At 43.1% G+C, this 18,299-nt stretch overlaps 1 protein-coding gene across 6 annotated transcripts in view; it reads right to left on the bottom strand.

Moving 5' to 3' along the window:
- The window catches only part of dennd4c (DENN/MADD domain containing 4C), a 186,643-nt gene extending 169,265 nt beyond the window's left edge, over window positions 1-17,378 (bottom strand). For 3 of the 6 annotated variants that reach the window (XM_047048961.1, XM_047048964.1, XM_047048967.1), the window contains exon 1: window positions 17,008-17,376. The gene's annotated coding sequence lies outside the window, so the exon portion shown is untranslated. Of the gene's footprint in view, window positions 1-17,007 lie in introns of all 6 variants that reach the window. The other 3 variants (XM_047048963.1, XM_047048965.1, XM_047048962.1) reach the window with 3 other exon arrangements.
- Window positions 17,379-18,299: the final 921 nt, after the last annotated feature.

Below are 18,299 nucleotides of genomic sequence, written 5' to 3'. Positions count from 1 at the left end.
TGTTGGGAGCAGTGAATCTCTTTCTCTGAGACTGGTGTAACCTCATTACTGCCTGACTGTCACTATCTATGTTTACATTCTTGTACATTCTTACATATTGTCAGAGGTCTGGTTTTCTCTCCCAATCTGCAGATTGATAAATACTTATTATAATCCAGAACTCAACTGAACTTAGTCACTCCGTTTATGAAGAGACGGACAAAACACTTTCTTCATCACCACCCCACGTAATAATTCCTTCGTTAATAATTCGTTACACAGTTAATTTGTTAATAATTTGTTACATTAAATATTAATCCAAAATGATTCACACCTTCACAAATTAACAACAACTAACATATCATTTCTGCATTATGCACGTAGCAACGCTAGTGCTAAACAACTATTTAACTGGTCGGCTCCATGACGCCGAGTAAGTAGCTAGCTCCTGAGACTTCTCACCAAAAGAACGAAGGGGAAACTTTGAGTACTGTAAGCCGCTCTGGATAAGAGCGTCTGCTAAATGACTAAATGTAAATGTGAGTAAGGTACCTAGCGAAAAGTTGCCTCAACTTTCCTCGACTTTTAGCTACGGCACTAATGCTGAAGGCTCGCTGATATAGCTGTCGGTCTTACTAGAACGGCATATGTATGCATTGTTGCTAACGTGTGCTGACGTTGTGACTGTGTGCATATGTGGGAAAGACGCATGAGTGACAGAGAGACGGAGGGAGAGCAGGGGAAAGGAAATGCAGCTGAACGAATACGCTGCGTGTTTTAACCTAAATAGCGATAAAACATTTTTTTTTACCAAACGCAATGTGTGGCGGCCGGTGTTGATTCTGTGGCGCACCGCCACAAATTAGTCTATGTGTGGGAAACACTGAGATGTCAGGAGAGGGGTTCCCGTATGAGAGTGTTCTGTTATTCAGACAAATTTAATATATAGTGTAGGGCTGGGCGGTATGACGATATATCCGGTACATACCGTGCAACGGTAGAAATGTGTCTACCGGGAGAGATTTGGCTATACCGTTTCAACCGCGGTATACTTTTCAGTGTTTCCCACACAGACTAATTTGTGGCAATGCGCCACAGAATCAACACCGGCCACCATATATTGCGTTTCGTAAAAATTTTTTGTCGAATTCTTTCAGCTGCATTTCCTTTCCCTGCTCTCCCTCCGTCTCTCTGTCACTTACGCGTCTTTCTCACATACATAGTCACAACGTCAGCACACGTTAGCAACGATGCATACATTCTAGGGCTGTCCCCACTTGGTCGACTAGTCGATTTTCTGGTCGATATGCTCTTGGTCGACTTAGATTGTTTTAGTCGAGCTGCCATATGGCATTGTGAGATCTGATTACCGCTTGTTTTGGTATTTTGCACACGGCACGAGCACAAGTGGCTGCAGAACTACAAGCTCTGCCATAGCCTACTTTGTCGGTGTTAGTCAAAATGGCAAAGACATCTGTGTATGTGTAAGACATCTGTATGGCGTCAATAATATTTTAAATTTGTAGTACATTGTAAGAGGTCCTAAATACCATCGGCATTCGGTTACAACAGGACTTGTGATGAGAGTCTTGTTATTACTCTCATCTCCGAATAAACGTACCGGTACCCGAAAAATCCACCCGAAAAAAAAAAATTTTACCCGAAAAATCCACCCGGTACATTCTTATTTTGGACGGTACGTTGATTTTTTGGGGGGGAAATCGAAACAATTTTAGAAAATTCCATGCATTTTTTTCGGAAGGGAAGATAAATTTGAACAATTTGATGTGAAAACGTTAGCTACCTTAGCTTGCTAGCTACTGCAAGTAGCTTACATTAGCCAACGACATTAGCTACCAACTGGTTGTCAGTGCAAGCTAGTAAATGTTAGCCAGAGCCTCATTATGGCTCTGATGTTAGCTCTAGCTACTGTACACTCACATAATTATTTATGCGAGTGTACACATGCGTGCTGATTTGGCAATTTTCCGGGGGGTACTTTTATTCCGGGGGGTACTTTTATTAGATTTTTAGGATTTGTCCGGGAGGTACTTTTATTCCGGGGGGTACTTTTATTCGGAAGATAAGAGTAGTAGGCTATTAGCGGCTGAATCTGCAATGTCCAGCAGCCATTGAGTCAGATCGCGAAAATGTTTGTACGTTTTTTTGGGGGGCGTTTCAAAGTTTGATTAGTCGATTTTCAGACGTTTTAGTCGAGTTTTGGTCGACCAAAGAAAATCTTAGTCGGGGACAGCCCTAATACATTCGCCTTTCTAGTAAGACAGACAGCTATATCAGCGAGCATTCAGCATTAGCTTAAGATCTAGGAAAGTTCAGGCTACTTTTCGCTGGGTACCTACGAATATGTCTTAATTGAAGGTTCCCCTTCGTTCTTTTGGTGTCTCAGGAGCTAGCTTCTTACCCGGCATCATGGAGCCGACCAGTTAAATAGTTATTTAGCACTAGCGTTGCTACTTGCATATGCAGAAATTATTTGTTTGTGGTTGATTCTGTGAAGGTGTGAATAATTTGGGATGAAGATTTAATATAATAAAGTTCTGTGTAACAAATTATTAACGAAGGAATTATTTTTAAACCCCCCCCCCCCCGTTTGTCTGAGGGCATTACAGATCCGTATTGCGCTGTGAGTACTAGGTCACCCCGCGGATGGCATGACTCAGGCGCATCAGCCAATCAGAACTCTCGTACTGGTAACTTTGAGTCTTGTTTTTAACTCAAGTGTTGTCTCATGTGAGGCAGTTGTTTTTGTTTGTAATAAATAATCAAGTGTGATGATGAAGTACGGTATGGTTATATAGTACCATTTCTTAATTAAATTGACTATATTTACTATATCAATTACTATACCGTGATATATACCGTAACCGTGATATAAAATTACTCATACCGTGATATGAGATTTTGGCCATATCACCCACCCCTAATATAGTGTATATATACCCAATATAGATAGTGATTTAACATATGAAGTGCATTTGTTTCACATACATTTGTGTGGAGATGGTATTTAAGCACAATTGTTATGTCCCATAATTTTTTGAAATGTCCCATTATAAAAAATAAATAAAAATAAAAATAAAAAAAACACAGATTCACATACATTTGTGAATTGATCTGAACCCCTAGCAGACTGAATCGCGATTCAAATGTGAATCGTTTTTTCTCCTACCCCTACTATTTAGTCCGTAGATATAAAGGGAACAAAACTAAACAAATTATCTGGTCAGGCTATTTGTAGTAGATAGGTTGCCTATTGATTTATCAAATGCAACTCTCGTTTTACATGTGCTACTGCTCTTGCGTAACCCGCCATCTACACTTGAAACTGGAGTCCCAATGTTACAGTAATAGTTTAAAACCAAACTACACATTCTCAAAGACTATGCTATTATTTCGGGAATATTATCCACTGCGTTATGGCAGAAAAGTTTTTCCTCAAATGCGTTTTGCAGATATGGGAGACTGGCATTGGTCACGGTTTGGAATGAAAGGGAGAAAACAGGAGTAACACTGCAGATATCGCTCATTAAAACGTAGCATTTTACAACGTAGTTAAGGCGGCAGGCGCTTAGGCAACACACCGCCTTAAATGTAAAGTGCTGCAGGAAACCCTGAACAGTTAATAGCAATGCTAATGTCTCCTGTTTCTAGCATAGGTAGAATGCTAAATACGTTTCAAATACACATCAACATACCTTACTTAGCAAATGGCCCATCTAGGCTAGCTGTTAGTCGCATTAGAAGGGAAGCTTACGAAAAAATAACCAGAAAACAAATGATAGTCTAGCCTTTTGCTAACGCCTGTCTAGATTATCTATTGAAAGAACTGGAGAAAGAAAGGTGCTCTTGCGTTAGCAAGCTAAACTAGTTTACATGGCTTACATTTTCAAAATGACAAACCATCGCGACCCAAATGATATGAAAACCTTTCACGTCTTTCGTAGCACTCTGCAAGTAGTCCGTTAACTTTTCAACCCCAGTGTACTCTGTTGCTTAGCGACATCAGCTGATATGAAGCCTAAAGAATGTTCAACGTCTACAAAGTTCAACGTCTTTGGCAAACTTTTTCTCTGCTGATCAACACTACGAATGGTAACAAATAAATTGTAGAAAGATGCACTGTGTTAAGTAATTTTTTCGGCAAGTAGCCGTGTAATAATCGGGATAATGTATAGAACGCCGATGGTTATCGGGAAAATAAGCCCCTCCAAAAGGAAGCTACAACCCTCTGCTTTGCGTCGGGGTGCTGTTCGCCCTGTCGGGGCTTATTTTTCCGATAATGACCGGCGTTCTATACATTATCCCTTACACATACGCCACCACAGCTGCCCTGCTAATGCATGCACAGTCTGTGTTCGATGAGAGGGTAGTTCGGAAAGAAAGATAGGTACTTCCACACTTAATGCACCAAAAATTGTGGGCCTTTATTTGAGCACAAAATAGTTTTTTGAGCTTTATGTAATATAAACATATGCCGTTTTTTCATTGGTAAAACCTTGTCTGGTGAAGGTGTTGTCTCCATTTTTCAGCCCCACCCTTATGTTAGTTAACCTGGTTTTCAATCGTTATTCTTCTCCCGGTGCTCCCGATGGCCAGTCCGCTACTGTGGGGCGGTGATGTATTTTTAAGTCATGTTATTTTAAATTCTCGTGCTGTCAGGGGGTGCTGTAGCACCCTCAGCACCCCTAGTTCCCTTCAAAAGGAATCCATGCATATGTATGTATTTATTTAAACGAGTTTGAAGCTCATTATTCGTACCCTATGTTTCTGGTTGGATTTGGACCTGTGTTGATGTGTCTGGCTCTGGCACACGCGTTCTTTTAGTACCTTTCTGAAGCCAGGCTAACATAACAACTTACAACCTCCGAAACTCGACACACTTTTTTGTTTCAGAGTGTGTTATTGTATTAGTCTACAGACTACTTAAGTTAACTGGTGATTTTTGTTGTTTGTATTCTTCCCCTGCTAGCTTAATTGCATGTCTGTTGATTTGATAGCGATTGCTGCCCTTGCTCACGTTTGTATTTTAGGTGCATTATTATGCTGAAGTAGTTTTAATTAATAGTGGGTATATTGTTATTATATGCTACAGAATGCTTAGCCGATCAAGATCAAATGAAGCCGACAGTGTACATGCTTTCAAGTACCTTGATCGATAGGCTAGGCTACTGACCATTTACAATAAGTTGTTAAGTCAATTATTAATTAGCAGCGTATTTCTGCCATTTAGAACATACTTTACGTAGCCTAACTGTATTCCTTTACGGAAAATAGGACAAAGATATATGCAATATTACATTTTTTATTAGACTATTACATTAACTTACTACGAAATATAGGGTTAGTACTTTATTTTGGCCGAGGGGGTGGGGGTCGTATAGACCTGCCCCCACTGCAAAAAAAAATCCTAGGGGGAAACACTGAGTACAGGCCCACTTCGAGCACTGCCTATGACAAAATAATTATGAAAACATATTTGCCGACCCAATTTTCATCCCCCGCCACCCACCCGTGGGTTGCGACCCAGACTTTGTAAACAATGGGCTAGGGGTACTCAAATTAATGTTAAATAATCTCAAGGTGAAATTTTCATGCCATTGGACCTTTTAAGTGCATATCTGTATGCAATACAGGTTCATTATTGTTCAGTATTATCCAGAGCGGCTTACTATAAATAATTGATCATGTTTATATTACATAAACCTCAAAAAACGAGTTTGTCGTCGTCGTCGTCATCTGCCGCTTGTCCGGGGATCGGGTCGCGGGGGCAGCGACCTAAGCAGGGAGGCCCAGACTTCCCTCCCCCCGGCCACTTCCGCCAGCTCTTCCTGGGGGACCCCAAGGCGTTCCCAGGCCAGCTGAGAGACATAGTCCCTCCAGCGTGTCCTGGGTCTTCCCCGGGGCCTCTTCCCAGTGGGACGTGCCCGGAACACCTCACCAGGGAGGCGTCCAGGAGGCATCCTAATCAGATGCCCGAGCCACCTCAGCTGGCTCCTCTCGACGCGGAGGAGCAGCGGTTCTACTCTGAGCCCCTCCCGGATGACCGAGCTTCTCACCCTATCTCTAAGGGAGAGCCCGGACACCCTACGGAGAAAGCTCATTTCGGCCGCTTGTATTCGCGATCTCGTTCTTTCGGTCACTACCCATAGTTCGTGACCATAGGTGAGGGTAGGAACGTAGATCGACTGGTAAATAGAGAGCTTCGCCTTTCGACTCAGCTCCTTCTTCACCACGACGGACCGATGCAGAGCCCGCATCACTGCGGACGCCGCACCGATCCGCCTGTCGACCTCGCGCTCCATTCTTCCCTCACTCGTGAACAAGACCCCGAGATACTTGAACTCCTCCGCTTGGTTCAGGATCTCCTCCCCGACCCGGAGATGGCACTCCACCCTTTTCCGGTCGATTACCATGGCCTCAGATTTGGAGGTGCTGATTCGCATCCCAGCCGCTTCACATTCGGTTGCGAACCGCTCCAGTGAGAGCTGAAGGTCACGGCCCGATGAAGCCAACAGGACCACATCATCCGCAAAAAGCAGCGACCCGATCCTGAGGTCACCAAACCGGACCCCCTCAACACCCTGGCTGCGCCTAGAAATTCTGTCCATATAGGTAATGAACAGAATCGGTGACATAGGGCAGCCCTGGCGGAGTCCAACCCTCACCGGAAACAAGTTCGACTTACTACCGGCAATGCAGACCAAACTCTGGCACCGGTCGTACAGGGACCGGACAGCCCCGATCAGGAAATCCGGTACCCCGTACTCTCGGAGCACCCCCCACATGAGCCCCCGAGGGACACGGTCAAACGCCTTTTCCAAATCCACAAAACATGTGTAGACTGGTTGGGCGAACTCCCATGTACCCTCCAGGACTCCGCGGAGGGTATAAAGCTGGTCCACTGTTCCACGGCCAGGACGAAAACCACATTGCTCCTCCTGAATCCGAGGTTCGACAATCCGACGGACCCTCCTCTCCAGGACCCCTGAATAGACTTTCCCAGGGAGGCTGAGGAGTGTGATCCCCCTAAAGTTGGAGCACACCCTCCGGTCCCCCTTTTTAAAGAGGGGAACCACCACCCCGGTCTGCCAGTCCAGAGGCACTGTCCCCGATGTCCACGCAATGTTGCAGAGTCGTGTCAACCAAGACAGCCCTACAACATCCAGAGCCTTAAGGAACTCCGGGCGGACCTCATCCACCCCAGGGGCCCTGCCACCGCGGAGCTTTTCAACCACCTCGGCGACCTCAGCCCCAGAGATAGAAGGGCCCCCCCCGATGTCCCCAGACTCTGCCTCCACGTCGGAAAGCGTGTTGGTGGAATTAAGGAGGTCTTCGAAGTATTCCTTCCACCGATCCAGGACGTCCCCCGTCGAGGTCAGCAGCGCACCATCCCCACCGTATACAGTGTTGACAGAGCACTGCTTCCCCCTCCTGAGCCGCCGGATGGTGGTCTAGAACCTTTTTGAAGCCGTTCGGAAGTCATTCTCCATGGCCTCGCCGAACTCCTCCCATGCCCGGGTTTTTGCCTCCGCGACCGCCAAAGCCGCGTTCCGCTTGGCCTGCCGGTACACATCAGCTGCCTCTGGAGTCCTACCAGCCAATAAAGTCCGATAGGCCTCCTTCTTCAGCTTGACGGCATCCCTCACCTCCGGAGTCCACCACCGGGTCCGAGGGTTACCGCCGCGACATGCACCGACCGCCCTGCGGCCGCAGCTCCGGTCAGCCGCTTCAACAATGGAGGCCCGGAACATGGCCCATTCGGACTCAATGTCCCCGGCCCCCCCCGAGACATGATCGAAGCTCTCCCGGAGGTGGGAGTTGAAGCTCCTTCTGACAGAGGGTTCCGCCAGACGTTCCCAGCAGACCCTCACATTACGTTTGGGCCTGCCAGGCCTGACCGGCGTCCTCCCCCACCATCGAAGCCAACTCACCACCAGGTGGTGATCAGTTGACAGCTCCGCCCCTCTCCTCACCCGAGTGTCCAAGACATGCGGCCCCAAGTCCGATGACACGACTACAAAGTCGATCATCGAACTGAGACCTCGGGTGTCCTGGTGCCAGGTGCACATATGGACACCCTTATGCTTGAACATGGTGTTCGTTATGGACAAACCGTGTCTAGCACAGAAGTCCAACAACAAAACACCACTCGGGTTCAGATCGGGGGGGCCGTTCCTCCCAATCACGCCCCTCCAGGTCTCACTGTCATTGCCCACATGAGCATTGAAGTCCCCCAGGAGGACGAGGGAATCCCCAGGAGGAGCGCTTTCCAGCACCCCCCCCAGAGACTCCAAAAAGGATGGGTACTCTGAGCTGCCGTTTGGTGCATAAGCACAAACGACAGTGAGGACCCGTCCCCCCACCCGAAGGCGGAGGGAGGCTACCCTCTCGTCCACCGGGGTGAACCCCAATGTACAGGCGCCGAACCGAGGGGAAACCAGTATTCCCACCCCAGCTCGACGCCTCTCACCAAGGGCAACTCCAGAGTGGAAGAGAGTCCAGCCCCTCTCAAGGAGACTGGTTCCGGAGCCCACGCTGTGCGTCGAGGCGAGGCCGACTATATCTAGCCGGAAACTCTCTACCTCGCGCACCAGCTCAGGCTCCTTTCCCGCCAGTGAGGTGACGTTCCATGTCCCTAAAGCTAGCTTTTGCAGCCGAGGATCGGACCGCCAAGGCCCCCGCCTTCGGCCGCCGCCCGTCTCACACTGCACCCGACCCCCATGACCCCTCCTGCGGATGGTGAGCCCACTGGAAGAGGGTCCCACGTTGTCTCTTTGGGCTGTGCCCGACCGGGCCCCAAGGGAAAAGGCCCGGCCACCAGGCGCTCGCCATCGAGCCCCACCCCCGGGCCTGGCTCCAGGGGGGGGCCCCGGTGACCCGCTTCCGGGCAGGGGCAACTGAGAACCATTGTTGTATTTCTTCATGGTTGGTTTTTTGAGCCACGCTTTGTCTGGTCTTTCACCTGGAACCTGTTTGCCTTGGGTGACCCTACCAGGGGCATGAAGCCCCCGACAACATAGCTTCCAGGATCACTAGGACACGCAAACCCCTCCACCGCGGTAAGGTGGTGACTCAAGGAGTTTGCGCTCAAATTAATGCAAAGAAATTTTGCTTGCATTACTTGTTGAAGTGCTTCAAAATGTACAATTAGGAGGCTAACAAGTAACACTAGCAGGTAGTAGCATTGCTATGAGAATTATGCTAGGTAATGGAAGCTAACTAAAGCAACCCTCTATGGACACATTGAAGCTTCAGTCGCCATTGGCTAGTACATTTATTTTACTCGCCAGACTTTTTGCATGAACAATGCAACTGAAAAAAGTACATTATCCGTCTGAATTATTCTTTATGTTGTATATGGATTTAATCTACCATTTTTTTGCAAATGGCTTTATATTGCCACTTTACTTCAGCCACCTCTCCACAGCTGATGATGGATCATAGCCTACGGCTTAAGCTCTGGGCCTTCTGTTGAAATGAAGATCTGGTCTGAAAAGCGTGAGGATGCGTGACTGCTGCGGACATCTGATTGTATTCTCTTTTGGGCACTGAAGGCTCTTTCGCAGTTGGCAGAGCTGATTAGCAGAGCAAGAATAATCTGAACAAGGAACAATCTTAAATTGTCTTGAAAACAAAAAATGATTAGGTGTTTTCTGCTTAGACTGGAATTGTAGAATTGCATCCATCTCTTTGTGCATGACGAGTGACGTAAAAAGCAAGTCGATCTTTTTTGTGACAAAAAGCGACAGCGGCAGTGAAGCGTTTTCACCTCAACCTTTCAAAGAGTGAACTTTAAATCTTAGAGTAGAATAAACTTGTTTAAATAAGCCTAAATACAAAACTTCCTACCTAGTAACCAGTAGAGCAACCATGACAGTTTCCTGCTAGCACGCGTAACTATCTCAGGAATTTAAGGTCGGCATAGCGACGGACGCGTCCTTGCTTCGGAATGGCATTGTGACGTCAGGTAGGACAGTATTTGGCCCTAGGACACTATTTGGCCTGACAGCCCCCCTCCAAAAGTTTTAATTTATCATTGTTACAACAAAACCAAAGACTTATAAGTTATGTTATTCTGTATATGTTTAACCATTTATTAAACACATCCTGGATATCAAAATAAAAATTTTATCACATTTCTAGTAATACAAATTAAGATAATAGTCAGCAAAACAATTTACTTTTTAACCTCAAACATGCCATGACAGCCATCTCTGCATGACTGTCTGGCTGAAACTGTGAAACCTCTGGTCCCTCAATGCTAATATATAAAAGCTTCCATAGCATTTCATCAGTACGATACCGAGTACCCAAGTCGACACCATTTTTCTGCTGCAGTTCAATAGCCTGGGGGAACGAGGCGAACGGCTGGTCCGTCTTAATTACGTGAAATGCCGTTGTTATAAGTCGTGCAATAACACGATGGGCATCTGCATTTAAAGTTGTTTGCATTTAGCAGATAGCAAAACATATGAAGGATGTTTACTTTTACGATGCAATGTTTTTTTTCAATCAATAATTTGCAGTGGCCCGATCGGGACAGTGAGTTGCTAGTTTAACTGTCCCGACGTTACTTTTTACTGGCTTCAGGCCATCGGGCCATCGTTATGTTGAGCCCTGCCTGACTTATTTCTGTTTACTTTGAATGTAATGTTGAAATTTGTTGAAATGCAAGCTGCATTGGTTGTTGCATTGTTGATAGAAAGTCATATTTGTGACTAAGATTAGTTTTCTTAGAGAAGAGAAGGTAAATCATCTGTTGATTTTCTTACCCAATCAAACAAATTAGCAACCTCTTAGTAGCAAACTCCGATTTGAGATTCTGAGTAGCAAACAAAAAAAAATCGAGATGGATCAATAATCGTTTGTAGAATTGATAATCGTTTTAGAATCGAATTGTTGACCTCTGAATCAGTATCAAATCGTGAGGTGCCAAGAGATTCCTACCCCTAGTGTTAAGCCCAATTTATACTTAGGTCGCAGACACTTTTGAAAAGGTCGCCGACAGAAATGACGTCACGGTCAACGCTTTTAACTGGGCTGCAACAACGAATCTATTAAATCGATTTACTAAATTCACACTAAATACATCAAAACAGTGTGTTAATTGACCGAGGTGAAGGTAGTTTAATATTCGACATTCGTCTCACATTCGGAAGACGCTACTTTGCAGCATCGCGTTAGGGACCAGGTGAAAATAACCCATACCATTTTGATTTTTGGAATATAAAACCTCAAACAGACACCAGAGTATTTTAACAATGTCTGGTATACTTCCACAGCCTTTACTTTTTCAATTAAGTTTCAATGAAAATGATAAGAAAATCACAAATCTTTGAAAATAGCTGAATTCTCACAAATCACTGTTTTTTTTTTTAAATTGTGTCAAATTTCTGAAATATACACCAGATTATTCTGACACAACCTTTCAATTTTCAATAGTTTTAAACAAAACTCAAATAAATTGCTAATCTTGAAAAATAGCATTAAATCCATGCTAATATTAATAACTTTTTCAAAATTGTGTGCCTGTTTGTGCACATTGTGAAGATTTTGTGCACTGTGAATTTGCAGTTTTGTTTTTGAATAATGGGTTGGAAATGTAGGCTTTTTTAGATAGCCAATTGTTGTTTTAGATAGCCAATTCAATAGCCTATTGTTATTGTATTCGTTAGTTTTATTATATTTTTTTATTTTTCCTTGCGCCACAATAACTCAAGATGCTATTGGTAACTACTTTTCTAATTTGGCACAGTGATAATACATCCGAGTGGGTACCCCCACACCGAATATGGGACACCTTCGACTGTAGGGGGCGCCACAGGCCAATCTAATTGGGTTCAAGATTACATCACTCTGACGTACCGTAGACAATTTTACCTTGGTATGTCAAAATATGATTGAATTAGAGCTGTTTCAACTTTGGCAGAATCTGACACTTACCATAGGAGAAACAGCTTACTTTTTTATACAGTAACTGAACATGACAATGTTCAACACTGAGAATAGCTCACTGGGCTGGGACGGCGACCTGCAAAGTATAAGGTCGTAGTGGGGCTGGGCGATAAATCGATAAAAATAACTATCCAAGTAATGACTTCCCTCGATAAAGATATCGTAACATTAATTCATTTTCAATAATATCGATAGAGAATAATTAGGAACAGCAGTCCATTTAATTTCTGTGATGCAGCAGGAAGTTGCGGAGAAATGGTAGCCTACGCTCACAAAAATATACTGAGCACCTCGAGTGGAGTAGCTAATGTTAACCGTGGAAAATTAGTCTTATTGCCGAAAACAGTGGCAGCGATAGCAATGGCGAGGGAGCAACTTCCAATGATGAAATTATTGATAAAAAGGGTTTGTTATTCAGTTATCAGGAAGTTGTTTGGCATCCTGTTTGAAATCCGACAAAGAGCAGAGCAATGTTCGGTGCAAATTGGTGTAGTAAACAAACAGATGGCTACCAAGTCTGGTAATACGACAAACTGCAAATGTTTGTGTCCTCAACCTACGGTCTCGGTTAACAAACGTTTTAACAAATCTATGCTTACAAAGGTGTTGGTAGATCTGTCGAAAGTCCATATTAGTTTTTTTATATAATATAACAACACGTAGGAAAATCCCAAATCAAACACGACAAATCTGGAGCAGACGCCATGTTGTCAACATCTCCAAGGCAACCGCTTGCTAGGTCTGTAAATCGTTAAAGGTCCGCAAACGGTTTTGCGGATTTCTTAGAACGTCTCTGGACATATAAGAACAGCATTTTGGTCCAATTATAATACTAATATATAAGAAACCTTTTTTACCACCTGAAGCAAAATCAGTCATTGGAACAAGCAGAAAGTGTGAGTTTGCGCCAAGGTATTGATAGGTAGGCTATAGATGAAAAGCAAGGTTTTAAAAAGCTTAAGTTACTTGACCCCAGGTACCTGCTCCCTGGCCGCAAACATTTCTCTCACACCGCTCTGCCTAAACTTTATGCCGAGTGTGGGGAAAAAGTTGAGGAGGAGACTCATTTGGCTACTACTACAGATCTGTGGTCTATCGTTTAATTATCGTTATCGAATGTAAATATAAATATCTATATCGATAATTTTGTACCCATATCGCCCAGCCCTAGGTCGTAGGTTCGAATCCAGCCACAGTAATTTAGCCCGTCTTAAATTTGAATATCTGTTTAGCAAACAGGATGACATCGTTCTGAAGTACCATGCCCAATTTCAGCTTAATATGTTAAAAGATGAATTACAGCTGTTTAAACTTTGCCCGAATCAAACAATCCGTACTACAGGAGAAACGGCTTCTTTTTTTTGTACAGTAACTGACCACAGTCTCATCCTTGAGGGTAGCTCAATGGGTTGAAACGGTGTCCACAATGTGCAAGGTCACAGGTTCGAATCCAGGCAGTCATTTGGCCAGTCATCATTTTAATTTTTTGTTTAGTTAAACAGGCAGACATCCTTCTGAAATACCATGGGCAATTTCATGCAACTTCACCTTGAAATGTCAACCCTTTCTTAACCTTTGTCCCACAGCTGACCAAAAACTAAGTCATATCACGCAGTCGGAGCATAGCTAGATAATCAGCGTCAGCACCCTTGGGTACCCAGCATGCAGTGTGGCATGTCAAAAAACGCAAAGACTTGTGGAAAATAGTTTGGTTACAACAGCCGTGCGAGGGATTTCAGTTGTTGTGTTTGTTCAGTTAGATATTTGTAATGTTATTGTTGATTAGTTAATATAATCTTGTTGGTCACCCTGATTGTGCATGCTGTGTAGTTTAATACCATAGAGTCGGCTACTGTACTGTCACAGGCTACTCTTGCACGGAGTTGAATATGAGCTCTGCCCTTACCCCGTTGCCCACATGACTATTGTTGGTTATGCATTGACAGAGTCTGGAAAATAAATCAACTCAAAAGAAGTTTATTTATCCTATGAAAAGTTAATAATCAGCCCTTACTAATCATTAAATCTCAGCGGTTGGTGTGTAGCAGAGAGGCTACAGAGACTGACTTGTAACCTTATGCTTATGAGTTCAAATCCCCGTTTAGCCTATTGTTGTTGGCCAAACATTAAGTAGTTTTGCTCTCTTGTTGTCCAAGTCTCAATCTTCTACAGTGTACATGTTTATAATATTTTGCCATTTTGCGGAGGAACCCGCATCGCTGCTTGCTGCATTTTTTGTTTTTTTATCAGATTCATCGATTTATCAAATAAAGAATCGACAGATTAATTGATTATTAAAATAATCGTTAGTTGCAGCCCTAATTTTAACCGTCGCTTGGAAGTGTCGCCCACCAGGAGAAATTTCTACTGGCGCTGATGTCGTCACAGTGAACATTTTAAATTGAACATTTTAAATTGTCAGTTTCTCTGATCGATCACCTAGGCTACAAAGCGTTAACAATGTAACCATAGCTATGAATGTAACAGTAAAACGTGAACCTTGAGCAAAGGCGACTGTTTGTCGAAGCATGAATGCTGCAGCCTGAGCCACACTTTTTTTTCGTCGGCGACCATATCAAAAGTGTCGACAACATAAGTATACATTTGGCTTTAAGGTGCTATTATCATCAATCTGATTATCTACATTTTTCTATGTGTTTTGTATTATTTTGTAACCTATCCTGCTATTAGAAGTACAATTTATTCAAATAAATTATGGAATATTTCATTTATTTAACTACTCAATTTGTGTTATTTTCCCGTTTTTATAAAGTGTGTCTGCCACGTGAAAATACTTGAATCAACTTGAATCAAAGTTGGTTACTTTTCTGCCGCCACGGTATCAGAATTAGAGCTGTAAAAATGTTAGGCCGTCTATCAGCTGTGATTGTTAGAGCGCATGTCGGAGAATAGCACAGACGCGCTTCACAGCGCAGTTGAGATTGTGCGTGTGCGTCCTTGAGAACTGAAAGTCGTATAACCTATGTTGTCAGTTCATTTAATCCTGTTATTGTATTAGTCTATAGTTCTTGCAAATTTTAATTAAGTTAACTGGTGATTTTCGTTGTTTGTATTCTTCCCCTGCTAGCGAAATTGCACGTCTGTTGATTCGATAGCGATTGCTGCCCTTGCTCACGTTTATATTTTAGGTGCATTATTATTAGTGCTGTCAGTTAAACACGTTATTAACGGCGTTAACGCAAACCCCAATTACCGGCGTCAATTTTTTTATCGCGCGATTAACGCTCTTTTTGACCTAGCAAAACACGTTCACATTCTGTTGCAACAACTACTGACGTTAGAAGAACTACAATACCGCACCGGATCTGCCTAGACCGGAAACAAAACAACAGGCACGCCACACACACTTGTTTGGGCTTGCGAGCCGGCTAAAGAGTAGTAGCAGAGCCCGTTTACGGATATTAATCATTCTCTGTTAGTAGGCTAACGTTACATTTTGAGTTGATTGCCAGCGCCAGACGCCGAAATAGATGCCAATAAGATTCTGAATGGAAAGTTTACTTTTAAAAGGTTGCCAAATGGTTCCATTGACAAGACCAAAGTGATCAGTGTGTTCTGTCGTTGTGAACACAGCTGATGCGAATTCTCTGCCCGCTCTTCAAAGCCAGCCGATTGCAATGTTGTTTTCAATTTAAAAAAAACATTTGCACAAAGCAATCCAAACCACTTTTCCATGTTGATAAGAGCATTACAATTTGAAAAAATTATGGATGGAAAAGAAATCAAGGGACATTTAGAATAGATAAAAATGTGCGATTAATTGCGATTAATCGCGAGTTAACTATGACATTAATGCGATTAAATATTTTTATCGTTTGACAGCTCTAATTATTATGCTTAAGTAGCCTAGTTTTAATGAATAAATAGTGGGTATATTGTTATTATTTGCTACAGAATGCTTAGCCTATCAAGATCAAATGAAGCAGACAGTGTACATGCTTCCGAGTGGCCTACCTTAATCTGTAGGCTAGGCCACTGCATTTACAATAACTTGTTACGTCAATTATTAATTGGCAGCATTTATGCCATTTAGAACATACTGTAAGGTGTCAAATGTTATTTCTTTAGGGGAAATAGGACGAAAATATGTGCAATATTATATTAGCTATTAGAATATTACATTAAGCTGCTCCGAAATATAGGGTTAGTAATTTGTTTTGGCCGGGGGGTGGGGGGGGGGGGACCTGACCTGCCCCCACTGCTAAAAAAAATCCTAGGGGAAACACTGCGTTACATTAAAATGCTTGTGTTGAAGGTGATACATTGCCTTGGGTGATTGTTGAAAGAAGCCAGATCGCAGACAATTTGCCTTTGTAGTTATGAAAATACTGTTTATTTTGTGCCAGTCACAATACTGCGATCAATTCTGAATAACGAGTAACCTTTAAATGCAAACATCCACAATAGAAAACGTCCGTATCGTAGCTCTAACTTAAATTTAAGGTGGAAGCTCATGTTGAAATTAAGTTATTTTACGTTATTTTGACCAAAATAGGCAACCACCAATAAGTATTCATCTTAAATGTCTGAAATACCTAGCTAGTCGACACACCTATTCCCAAACACCTGCAGAGTTTTTTTTCCACGTAATAAACTCCTTGAGGTGGGGGTGTCAACTGTTGCGTCAGGCGGCTTCTTAATAATGAGGTCAACATCGACTTCTCAACACTTTAAACTCAGTATGTTAAAATATTTTTAAATAGGCCCGGGAAAACGTAGGCCTTTTTAAATGCTCTCTCTATACATTTGCATTTCATATTTCCTAAAGATCGAACATTCAAGATAGCAACCAGTAGTTCTATCTAATTATGGAGACAACGTTGTTAGCCTAGGTGGCTAGCTGGCACTAGTTTATGCATACAAGTCCTGACAAGGTATTGTATCGAGTATGTGGTACACTTTCCTGCTAAGTCTTATAGCTAACTCTATTGGTAAATTATCAAACATCTACACTCATGGTATACTAGTGTGATCCTGTTCTCTAGCTAATCTCAAAGTTACCCTAACTATAGGATAGCCAAGCATACTTACCAGCTCACTTGTACAGACGATACTGCTACTGACATAGAGCCTAGAGGCAACTTTCGGATTTATTTCCCCAAGTTAATCCGTTATTGTTTTCAATATACTGTATTAGTTTTTTTTCCTGCAATATCAAAAGCACAAAGTACCTGCTCCGATGAGAATATATACCAGGAAGTGTGCTCTCAGCACACTTTGGCTAAACTTGCAGCAAACTGTTCATACTAGTTCATACGAACAGACGCCATATTTGTGTTGATAGTTGTCAAGCCTTGCTCCAGAGCCTATCTACGGAGAGCCTTTTAAGCCCGATTGTACCCAATTTGGTTGCAGTTCCACCAGAGTTCCAATGGGGGCGATCGCCGGCATGAGGTAATGAGTGCAAAATGAACGGAAGTCTATGGAGCTAAACTGCTAAATGTGTCTCTTTTGCCTGATTGTCGTTGAGAGATGTCAAATGTGATTGTAGTTTTTGCTAGTAAACATGGATTATAGGTCGAAAATTGAATGAACGAGAATTTGTCCTTTTGATTTCTTACAGGGTGAGTTGTTGTTGCTCATAACACGCTATTATCTGCCAATGAATGCTGATTATATGACGTTATTGACATTTTAAATTGCTTTTTTGAAGAAGAAAAAAAGCGACAAATCTAACACCCAACAGTGTAATTTATTTGCCAACTCTTTCGAATGCAACATTCAAATTACTGGTCAAAAAATTATATCCTGAGAGAAGTGAATTTTGAGGGGTATAGCAGAGCCTGTTTAAGGAGAGCCTGCCCACTCCCTGTTAAGCCCCATTGTACCGAATTCTGTTGCAGTTCCACCAGAGTTCTACCGGGAGTGATCACGGTCGAGTGCAAAATGAATGGGAGTCTATGGAGCTAAACGGCTAAATGTGTCTCTTTCGCCTGATTGTCGTTGATAAATCTCAGATTTGATTATAGTTTTTGCATTTTCAACATGGATTACAGGTCAAAAGTTGAATGAACGAGTACTTATGTCCTTTCGATTTCTTACGTGGTAAGTCGTTGTTGCCAATAACACACTAGCATTCTGCTAACAAATGTTGATTGGTTAGTGAAGGACTGACTACGACCAGAGATCCCGCTTGATGGCATCCGAAGCAGAACCAGAATGTCAGAGCATTAGCAACATTAGCAACAACATTAGCAAGCCAAAACTCTTTCTAGCATTTGTATTGACAGGGAGAGCCTAACCTGTCAGCTGTGTTGTCGATGCCTCGAGAGTAAAGTGGAAGTAACCAGAGCTTGCCGTCAAGCGGTAGCTCTGGTCGTACG

This window comes from Hypomesus transpacificus, chromosome 25 (genome assembly GCF_021917145.1).
Source record: "Hypomesus transpacificus isolate Combined female chromosome 25, fHypTra1, whole genome shotgun sequence".
Lineage (NCBI taxonomy): Eukaryota > Metazoa > Chordata > Actinopteri > Osmeriformes > Osmeridae > Hypomesus > Hypomesus transpacificus.
The sequence above is the reverse complement of the archived record's forward strand: the minus strand, read 5'-3'. Positions and strand labels throughout refer to the sequence as shown.